Raw genomic sequence first — 10,806 nt, 5'->3', positions numbered from 1 at the left:
ACAACATGAGCTTGATGTAGAAGGGGAACAATTAAAACACCAGAAACAACAGTTGGAACAACAGTTGGAACAACAGGAACAACAGTTGGAACAACAGGAACAACAGTTGGAACAACAGGAACAACAACAGTTGGAACAACAGAAACAACAGTTGGAACAACAGGAAGAACAGGTGAAACGGAAAAAGGAACAACTGGATATACAAACTAAGCTGGCAGAAGCCAATGCCAGGCTAAACGTGCTCAGCATGGGATCAAGACACACCTCTAGAGCATCAGATGGGATGAGCTCTTACTACAGAAACCCTACAGCAAGATTTAACGTACAGGCCACTGAATTCTTGCCTCATCAAGCCCAAACCTCTATTCCCAGACAAAGTATACAGACACATGTGCAGGGACATGTTGACATCACACCACCTGTAATCAACAATGGTAATCAAGGTGACATCTATAACCTAATCCAGAGGCAAAATGACAACACTGCTATGCTGGCTCAACAACATCTCACTTCTACTTTACCTCCAAGAGACATTCCTGTTTATGACGGTGACCCATTGCAGTTTGAAGCTTTCATCCGTGCATTTGAAAGAGGAGTAGAGCGGAAAACTAATGATGAAAGTGACTGCCTGCATTACCTAGAGCAATACACTAGAGGACAACCACAGGACCTAGTGCGCAGCTGCCAACATCTGCCTCCAGCTCAAGGTTATCAAAGGGCAAAACAGCTGCTTAAAGAACACTTTGGTAATGAACATAAGATCGCCACTGCATACATGAACAAAGCATTTACCTGGACAATGATCAAAGCCGAAGATGTGAAAGCACTGCAAGCCTTCTCTTTGTTCCTAAGAGGTTGTTGCAATGCAATGGAACATCTCACCTATATGGATGAAATGAATGTTGTTTCAAACATGAAACACATACTTCAGAAACTACCCTACAAATTCAGAGACAAGTGGAGGAATAGGGCATGTCAGCTACAAGAAGAGCGTGGGCATCGAGCTACATTTCCTGACCTTGTTAGCTTCATAGAGAGGCAAGTGAAGATACTGTCAGATCCTCTGTTTGGAAGCATCCAGGATGATAAACCAACTGCAGCTATCAAAACTGTTATCTCTACCTTTTCAAAGGGAAACCCAAGCCTAAGAGCAAGTAGTTTTGCAACAATTATTACCTGCCCAAGAACACCAGTGCTAGAACATGCAACAACGAATGGAATGAAAATACCTCCATCAAGCCACAACTCCCTACATTTGTGTTTGTTCTGCAGAAGAAGTGGTCACTCATTGGAGCAGTGTCCACACATCCTGAAGAAAACACACAGAGAAAGAATGGACTTCTTGAAAGGAAAAGGGGTGTGTTTTGGATGCCTAAAAATAGGACACATGAGCAAACACTGCCACAGTCGTTTGACATGTTATGTGTGCAATCAAAGTCATCCTGAAATACTCCACATTGAACAAAAAGGCAAAAGAGAGGAAGCAGAACACACAAAACAGAATGGGAAGCCAATGGAAAGTAATAGTGTCATCTCACCTCATACATGTGGTCACATTGGGGCCGGTGATGAAAACTCCATCTTCTCCATTGTACCAGTACAAGTAAAGAGCCACAAAGGGGACAAAGTGTTACAAACTTATGCATTTCTGGACCATGGTAGTTCATCCACCTTTTGCTCAGAAAGTTTAATGAGGAGGCTAAACCTTACAGGACAAAGGACTAACATTCTCCTAAAGACAATGAATCAGAGAAAGATTGTGTCTAGTCATCATATCTCAGGTTTGGAAATATCGAGTCTGGACGAAAACAATTTCCTTCAACTATCCGATGTGTTTACACATAAAACCATGCCTGTTTCCAAGCACAATATTCCTCTACAAGAAGATCTGGAAAAATGGCCTTACTTAAAGGACATCAAAATTAATGAAATTGCTTCTGGCATTGACCTACTCATTGGGACAAATTCTCCTAAGGTATTGGAACCTTGGGAGCTGATCAATAGCCAAGGAGAAGGACCGTACGCTGCAAAGACCCTACTGGGGTGGGTCTTCTATGGTCCCCTAAAAGGAAGCAACGACAGCAGAGATGCTAATGGCCACCCTGCTGCTGCTGTTAATCGGATAGCCATGGTACACCTAGAGGAGCTATTGGTCAAACAATACAAGCATGATTTCAAGGAAAATACAAGCAAGGAAACAGAGGAAATGTCCAGAGAAGACAAACAATTCCTGAACATTATGAATCACTCTGCAAACATGTCAGACGCCAAAGAGGATGGCGATGTTGTAGCGGACGCCAAAGAGGATGGAGATGTTGTAGCAGACGCCAAAGAGGATGGCGATGTTGTAGCAGATGCCAAAGGAGACAGTGATAGGGATGTTGAAGGCAAAACTGAGGCCCCCCAAGAAGAAGAAGATGAGGGTCGGGATTCAGGTGATTACTATGAAGAGGCAGAAGACGAGCCTTTTGAAAGCCAGCCGACTTCAGACTCCTGTCACAGCATGCCTGACTTCACAGCAGATGTCGAGTTACACCAATCTGACGCAGTGCCTGAGGAAGAAGCCAAGCCTGTGGCCGAGAAAGTGAAAATGTCAGATGGACACTACTGCCTAGACTTGCCATTCAGACAAGAAAATCCCAGCTTGCCTAACAACAAACACGTTACCGAGCAGCTCATCTGCGATTTTGCTGCTATGGTAGCAGGGCACCGGCTGAACCCAAGTGACAGACCTGAAGAAGTGACTGACTCATCAATGCAGGAGCCCTATAAGGAGAGGCTTGGAATTGGATGAAAATATAACCCACAGGTTCTCTCGGCGCTGGACGGGATGGCAACACTACTGCTTCAACCTAAGAACAGCAAAGACTGATGACCCTTAAAATAAGGGAGAAGAAAATAAACTAAAAATTATTTAAGAATTACATGCTAACACATACACACCATTTGTATAGCTCCTTTATTATTTATTGGTAATTGTTTTTGTTTTCATACTAAAGCCAATTAGGGGCCGGTGTGTAGGAGCCATTTTGTGGGTGATGTTGGTGTGTCAGTTTATTTAAGTTATATGTATAGTGCAATATTATTTATGAACACTGGGTGGCAGGGTTTAGCTGCACCGGGTTTATATAAGGAGGTCATAGGTGACAGGAGATGGGTGGACACAGTAGGAGAAGAGCATACCGATTCCACCAGCCCGGCAGATGCTCATAGAATCACTAGAACGCTAAATTAACCCTGGTATGTAAAGACGAATAAACATCATCATAAACCACAACTAAGGACCGGAAAATCATCTGTTTGTGTCTGCGTCTGGATCACTTTTCAACCCTTCTGTGAAAGTAACGGCAAAAATATATAGGACATAGGAAAAGGAAATTGCCATTACATATATGTTTTAGCTGAATACACGTTTTTTTTTTACCCTAACTGATGCAGTTAGTCACTTCTTTAATGTTTGTTCTTTCTGATGTAAAGTCAAGGTTGTAACTGTTTGCAGTAAAGTTGTGGGGCGCTGAACTGTTCTTTTGATTCTTTTGATATATGATATAATTACTTGTCTTTCAAATTTGAAGGAGGGTGAGCAAGCATCTTGAGGAACATTCATCATTAACTCCTCCAAAAAATATAGTTTATTTAATAATAACACTGAATATGTGAATCATAACAGTGATTGACAGCTGATAGGAATAATATGATTGTTAATATTATCATATTCATACAGACAAACATCGATGAGACAGTTAATTAATGTACTTATTGCAGCAGTCTGCATAGATTTGGTACCCCTGCTGGTCTAAGAGTGAAACAACCTCATTCAGTTATTCTTCAGTTAAAATTCATTAAATGATGTCTGCCACCTTATATATTTAAGGCTTTACTGATGTGCCACAATAATATCACCTATGTTATTGAGTTAAAATATCAATATTGTGGCTTTCCAAGTTAACATTAATTGATATGACTATATATATATATATATATATATATATATATATATATATATATATAGAGAGAGAGAGAGAGATAGAGAGAGAGAGAGAGAGAGAGAGATAGAGAGAGAGAGAGAGAGAGAGAGAGAGAGAGGAGAGAGAGAGAGAGAGAGAGAGAGAGAGAGAGAGAGAGAGAGGAGAGAGAGAGAGAGAGAGAGAGACTTACTCACTCCGAAAAAATATTTGTTTCTCCGAATCGAAGGGGAAAAATACAAAAGCATTGCACACAATTTAAACCAATCAATGTTGTGTAATTAACAAGGATAATCTGGTGTTTTTTTTGTCGATGAGTAGTGCAGATATCACTGTAAAATCAATCGACAGTAAGGGGAATACTTACTTACGGGTGTACAATTCTCCGTTATCCAATGGGAATGGACGCTCACATTGCCTTTAAGGGCAGCCGAAACAAACGAATGCCGTGCTTCCATGAGCGTCAAATCCCGCCGCAGATGGGAATACATTGCAATCAGTTGAAAGCTATTTGCGTCCCTTTATGAAGCTGAAGGAGCCTCGGCGCGTCACAACTGCACGCCACGGGACCCTGACCAAACGTCGCTCCTGGACGATTATGGAGTGAGAGTGTGTTGATTGGTTAGGAGCCGTAACTTAAGGACTCGGGTTAATGGAGAGGGGAGACTTGTCACGACCAGCTCATTTATAGGATCCGGGATAATGATCCGGATTAATCAGGACTCACCCATCTCTGTGCTGTGACGTGGGGACGGGCGTGAATATCCCGGTGTCGCGGTGACCCGGTGGTCCCCAGCAGGAAGGAGCGCAGCCAGGCCACAGGTGAGCGCGCAGTGGTGGCGGGCACGAAGTCCTCGGGAGGAAGGAGCGGTATCCCCGGGAGGCAGGAGGAAGGAGCCGTGGACAGGGGAGAGGCGAGACGGGGTCCAGAAGTGCGCCGATGACAGCGTGGGCGACGTCTGAAACCGCCGTCGAGGTGAACCGTGAGCCGCGGTTAGAGGGGAGGCCAGGCAGGGTCCAGTAGTGCGCCACCCAGGCGCCGATGAAAGCGTGGGCGACATCCGAAGCCGCTGCCGAGGCGAGGGAAGAGGCCAGACAGGGTTCCGAAGCGCGCCACCCATGGGCCGATGAAAGCATGGGCGACGTCCGAAACTGTCGAGGCGAGACGGGGTCCAGAAGTGCGCCACCCAGGCGGCGATGAAAACGTGGGCGACGTCCGAAACCGCCGTCGAGGTGGTGAAAAAGTGAGAGTGTGGATATTTAATGAGACGGGAGGTTTACAGAGAACAGACAACAGACAATATGGCGCACCGAGTACAGGTAATTAACGTCTTGTGGTTTTAGATATAATTACATACTATTTAGGTTCTCGTTTGTTTGTCGATTTGGCTGTTTAGCGCAGTGTAATTGTCTTTATTTAGCTAATTTGTATTTTAAATATTCAATTTAAAGTAATGAAATACATAAATAGTATATATATATATATAGGGCTATATGTGTGTATGCTAACTGAGCGAGCATGTCCAGTTAGCATACATGCTAACTGGACAACATATATGTATCTTAGCTTGACAGATGGAACTGTAGACATGTGTAGGCTATAGGGTTGCTAACTTCCAGAAATGGAGAAACGAGACATATGTATGTGTCCCCCGCAGGCGTGAGCGCGAAGATTTTCGGGTTTCTGGTGGATTTAGTTACTTTTTTTTGTTACTTTATTTCGGGTTAGGGTTATGTTATTTAATTATTTTGGGGGAGCCAGCCCCTAGGGTTCGAAAATGTTTTTGGGGGTCAAACCCCCCAAAACCCTCAAAATGCATAGAAAACTATGCATACCTATAACACAATACAAACACAATGGTCTTACAGCTGCATTAGGCTACTACATCACATTGTACATCAGCATGTTCAAATCGGATAGGTGGGCATAGGCACATCTGGGCACCTCGATGTACAATTGGCTATTTTGTCCAAAATGTTAAAAAATAAAATATTTGAAAAATGGTATTAAGTAATGCAAAGTATACATGATGTGAACATGCACGGTACATAATTATTAGACTTAATGTTATCCTTCAACCAACCATTTCCCCAGCATTATCAGCTGACTGACTCTCACACACACACGCACGCACGCACGCACGCACACACACACACACGCGCACGCAGAAGACCCGAGACAGATCTCCACTCACGGGCTTTACCCAACTGTGTTTTTCTTCCCACTGTTTGTTGTAAGACACAAGTCTTTTCTTTTTAGAAGGGCCAGGGCCCAGAACCACATCCTCTCTCTCTTCTCCTCTTTCATTATCACCTCCTCCACCGGCAGCGCTCATTTTCCCACACGACTGAACAGACTGACATGCCACACAAACAATGATGCCGCGGTCCTAGCGCCCTTCGCATAGAGCACACAAACACACAGGCACGCAGCCAGACACACTGCATTGCGTGCAAACAGAAACATATTTTTTATTTTTCCCTTTACACGGCGGGGAGTCCGGGACAAACAAAGTCCCGTACGGGACACGCCCCTTTTGGCTCAAATACGGGTGACACGGTGTCAGTACCAGATATGTTCGGCCTACCAAATATGTTCGGGTGTATTTCCGTCGCATCCGTCATCCGTCATATCCGTCATATACTCACCTCCCTCTGCTCCCAGCGCTATGCTGCCACACACCGGCCGTCTGCGGAACTGCAGCCGGAGGAACTCGGTACAGCTTGTTATGTGTGAACGATCTAGATCCCTCCGCTTCCCCATAATTACCGCGACCATTTTAACTTTCATGACAGAAATGGAGAGCTTTTATGCTGAGATAAAGCAGTACGTGCTCAATGGTGGTTACCACAATCTCACCATCGCCGCTGAAAAGCATGATAAAAGGAAGGCGTTAATTCGGAGGGCATCCAAACAATACCTGATCAAAGGTAAGTAACAGAATAAGACCATGGTTAAGTCACGAACATACGTTTTTATTATGAGGTATAAACCCCCTGTACATGTGACATCATCACATCCCTTTACTTATAGGGATCAATAAAGTATATATCTATCTATCTATTTATCTAATGGTGTTTTTTGGTGCAAAAGTGATCATACCTCTAATGGTTTATCATATTGCAATTCCAACATTTTTCAGTAAATCGCAAGGACTCCACAGCTTGTTTCTCCTTTTTCTTTTTATACACACTTTACATTACTGTAGTTGTTACGTCTAAACCACATTTGCCACTGGATTTCTTGAACAGCTTTTAGTCATAATGTCATCTCTACACATGTCTAAATGATTGTTTTGTTGTTCCTGTTGTGCCAGCTGGAGATTTGTACTACACATACAAGGACAATGAGAGGATGGTTGTGTGCACCAAGGACCAAATTATCAATGTCCTGAAGGAGTGCCATGATAACCTGGGTTCCGGAGGTCATGCAGGGAGAAGGCGCACCACCGAGAAGGTTTTGGCAACGTACCACTGGTCCACTATGCGGGAGGACGTGAAGAAATGGGTGGGAGTTTTTGACTGACTGACTGATTATTGATCTACAGAAATGTGTTGTATGTGTACATTGAAACAGAGTGAGACATGTGTGGATCTCATTGGCCCACTTCCCTCCACTGCTAAGGGCAAAAGGTACTATCATGATGGGCTGAAGCATGTGTAACCTCCTTTAAAGGTTCTAAACGTGAAGAATCTGGTTTAAAAAGAAAGGAAATCATTTACAGTGATTCTGTATGTATTTACAACATTCTGCATTTTATATTGCAGATACATTCTAACAGCGACTGATCTGTTCACGAAGTGGGTGGTAGCAAAAACGCTCTACCACAAAACAGCTGTTGAGGTCTCAAAAAAGATTGTAAATATTCTTCTCGATTTCGGTCTTGTCGAGAAGATCATTACCGACCAAGGACGGGAATTTGTCAATGAGGTACAATAATCTATCTAATACAGTGTATGTGTTATGTGTAACAATGTAATACGATTTTTCAGGTAATTTGGTAATTGGTGTACACTAAACCATCTGCAGGTCAACCGTGGTGTTTTTGATGCACTGGGTGTAAAACACTGCATCACTTCAGCGTACCATCCCCAGTGCAATGGCCAAGATGAGCGTACAAACCAAAACATAAAAAAAGCACTTGCAAAGTACTGTGGAGAGGACCAGAATGACTGGGATTTACATCTGAGGGGCATTGTGGCGAGCATTAACACCTCAAAGCAGGTACAATGTTGTAACAAATGCAGATGGAAACAATACTCAACAGAGATACTAAAAGGAATTTTTATGCTTTCAGAGGTCAACCAAGTGCACGCCCTATTTTGCCCAGTTTGGGAGGCACCCTCGCGTCCCGGGTGTTATAAATGCTACAGTCAATGACAGGGATGATACCTCTGTTTTGGTGCCTGCTGATGAGGCAGAACAGCAGCTTGAGGCAAAGGCTGCAACCATTGCAGATTTGCACTCGAAGGTGAGAATAAAATGGCAATATTTAAAACATAATAACTCCTAAAAAATGCAAGCGTATGTTAAGGACTGTAAATGATAACTGTTACATATCTTTCTCAGATTTACCAGAACATCCAAATAGCACAACAGAGACAGAAAATCTCTTTTGAAAAACGCAAGGGAAAGAATGTGAAATCTTTCCTGATTAACGTTGGAGATGAGGTCCTAAGAGCGAATAAGAGGAAGGAGGGCCGAAAAGGTGGAAAACTGGAGTGCAACTGGTTTGGCCCTTATGTGGTTTCCTCAATCACCAACAAGGGTGTGGCAACCCTGTTGAGCTCAACAGGAGCTCAGCTGAGACAGAGTGTGAATGTGTCTCAGCTGAAGCCCTTTATCAGGCCTATGTTGAGAGGTATTTTGATTATCAATACAAGGACACATTTTAGGTATACTTCATGTGTGGTACTTCAATAATACTGTTTATTTTGTGTCTATCTAATAACAGCTGAACCGAAGTTGGATTCGGAGGGGTCAGTTGCTGACCACCAGTATGCCCTCTCTGGTGCGAAATACGCAAAGGATCTACATCCGATTCAAGACAAGCTGGTAGATATATGTTTACTTCATGCACAGTGATGGAGGTGCATTGTTTTGATTTTAATTTTTCTATGTTTTCTATTGGCTTGAAGTATGTTTTGCAATCTGTTATTTGCAGCTCAGCTATGTGCTAGACCACAATAGGCCTGGAGCAGAGGTCATTGTGAAGGAGGGTGATGTGTGCCTGACCAGAGAGGACTTTTGGAGCCTGGGTCTTCCTCAGTGCATGGAGTCAAATGTAGGTATACTTGAGCTTTCCTCCCAACTTCATCTTGTCTCAAATAAATGGCACAGGTAACTTACTGTTGTTACTGTTTCAGATTGGAAACACGTGCCTGAAGATGGTACAAGAAGCCACCCAAAGACATGTACGGTTTTCAACAGACATCATTGGCCTGCTTTTTTCTTTTGAATAACACATATTTTCTAAATAGCTGTTTAGTGGTGAAACTCCAATCTCGTGAAGTGTGGTTGTCTCTTGTTGTTGAACATACTTCTATGAAGATTTCATTTTTTTTGAAAAACTATCAATATAGGGCAAAGATATATACATCGTGGATATGTATGTGGTTCCTACCTGGAAGTCCAAAACAGCTGACGTGTTGGCCAGTTTTCCAGTAAGTTCCTGTTGCTTGAGACCTATGTTTCTTGAAATTGATATACAGCAACTTAAAATCCCTTGTTTAAAATACTAGGCTGACCAATTGGCCACCAAGGACATGGTTTTCATCCCTGCCTGGAGTCGGCAGCAAGGAAAGGCAGATCACTATTTGCTTTGCGTGAGTCTGTTCCAAATGATCTCACCAGCATGTACAAAATGAACATAAGTTGTGCTGTGTGGTTTTCTTCTGGTGTTTGATTATGTCTAATTTCAGCTATTTTGTCAATGGTTGACAGGTGATCAAGCCAGCAAAGAGAGAGTTATATTTGCTCGACCCTCTTAAGCCAGATGGCTTTGGGGACAATTCCTACAAGGACATATTTAGGTTTTTGTAACATGATTACCCCCTCACCGTTCTGTGGCTTGTATGGGAGTTCTAAATAGTTTATAGTATTCTAATACTGCAGTAACCATCTTGTAGACCAGGGGTCTGAATCTGATCAAATTCATTTATAATATATCTCCATTTCCACAAAGTCTGGAGTGTCCTTAGTGGAACCAAAAGAAAAAGAGTCTGCAACAGGATGCTATGAATTATAATGTTCATTTTGTTATAAGCCTTGTTCAAAGGTTGTTTTCAAGTTCAGCTTTGTTCAGCGGCTGGTAAACGTATTTTTGTTTGTTTTATTTTAGCCCCGTTCAGTGGCTTTCATAACTTTCCTCTTTTAAGGCATGCAATAGTTCAATGTAAGGAAATCCAAAAACATGAATTATATTGTGTATAGCGTTCCTTCACCAAATCAATTCCCATGTCTTATCATTTCTTTTGACAGTGACCTAGCGCACCGCATTGCTCCAGGTCAGTGGACAGTAAAGTTCGGCAGAGACGTCAAGGTACATTTCTCCACCATCTCATACACCTGCTTTCACATGTCTTTATTTTCCATTTGACCATGAACATCACTGTTATATTCCAAATTCTTACAGGGTTAGCCTCACCAAACCACGGGCAATGACTGTGGTGTCTTCATACTGATGGTAAATTCCTCCCTTGACACTTTTTTTTAAGGGGTTTTGTTAGTTTTTGAAACTCATAACTTAACAGATCTTTATCCTTTCACAGTATGCACTCAACTTCAGCACAGATGCTCTACTTTGGTTTACCGAGGTCAGTATTTATCCTCTGAGTTAGT

General features: G+C 42.7%; 1 long non-coding RNA gene across 1 annotated transcript; it reads left to right on the top strand.

Moving 5' to 3' along the window:
* Window positions 1-7,412: 7,412 nt before the first annotated feature.
* Window positions 7,413-8,059, top strand: LOC117536601. Its single transcript, XR_004567582.1, has 3 exons — window positions 7,413-7,473; window positions 7,734-7,896; window positions 7,996-8,059. It is a non-coding gene; the product is annotated as an uncharacterized LOC117536601 (long non-coding RNA).
* The last annotated feature ends 2,747 nt before the right edge of the window (window positions 8,060-10,806 follow it).

Source organism: Gymnodraco acuticeps, unplaced genomic scaffold, assembly GCF_902827175.1.
Source record: "Gymnodraco acuticeps unplaced genomic scaffold, fGymAcu1.1, whole genome shotgun sequence".
In the NCBI taxonomy this organism is placed as follows: domain Eukaryota; kingdom Metazoa; phylum Chordata; class Actinopteri; order Perciformes; family Bathydraconidae; genus Gymnodraco; species Gymnodraco acuticeps.
Note: the sequence above shows the minus strand (reverse complement) of the source record. Positions and strands in the feature narration are given on the sequence as shown.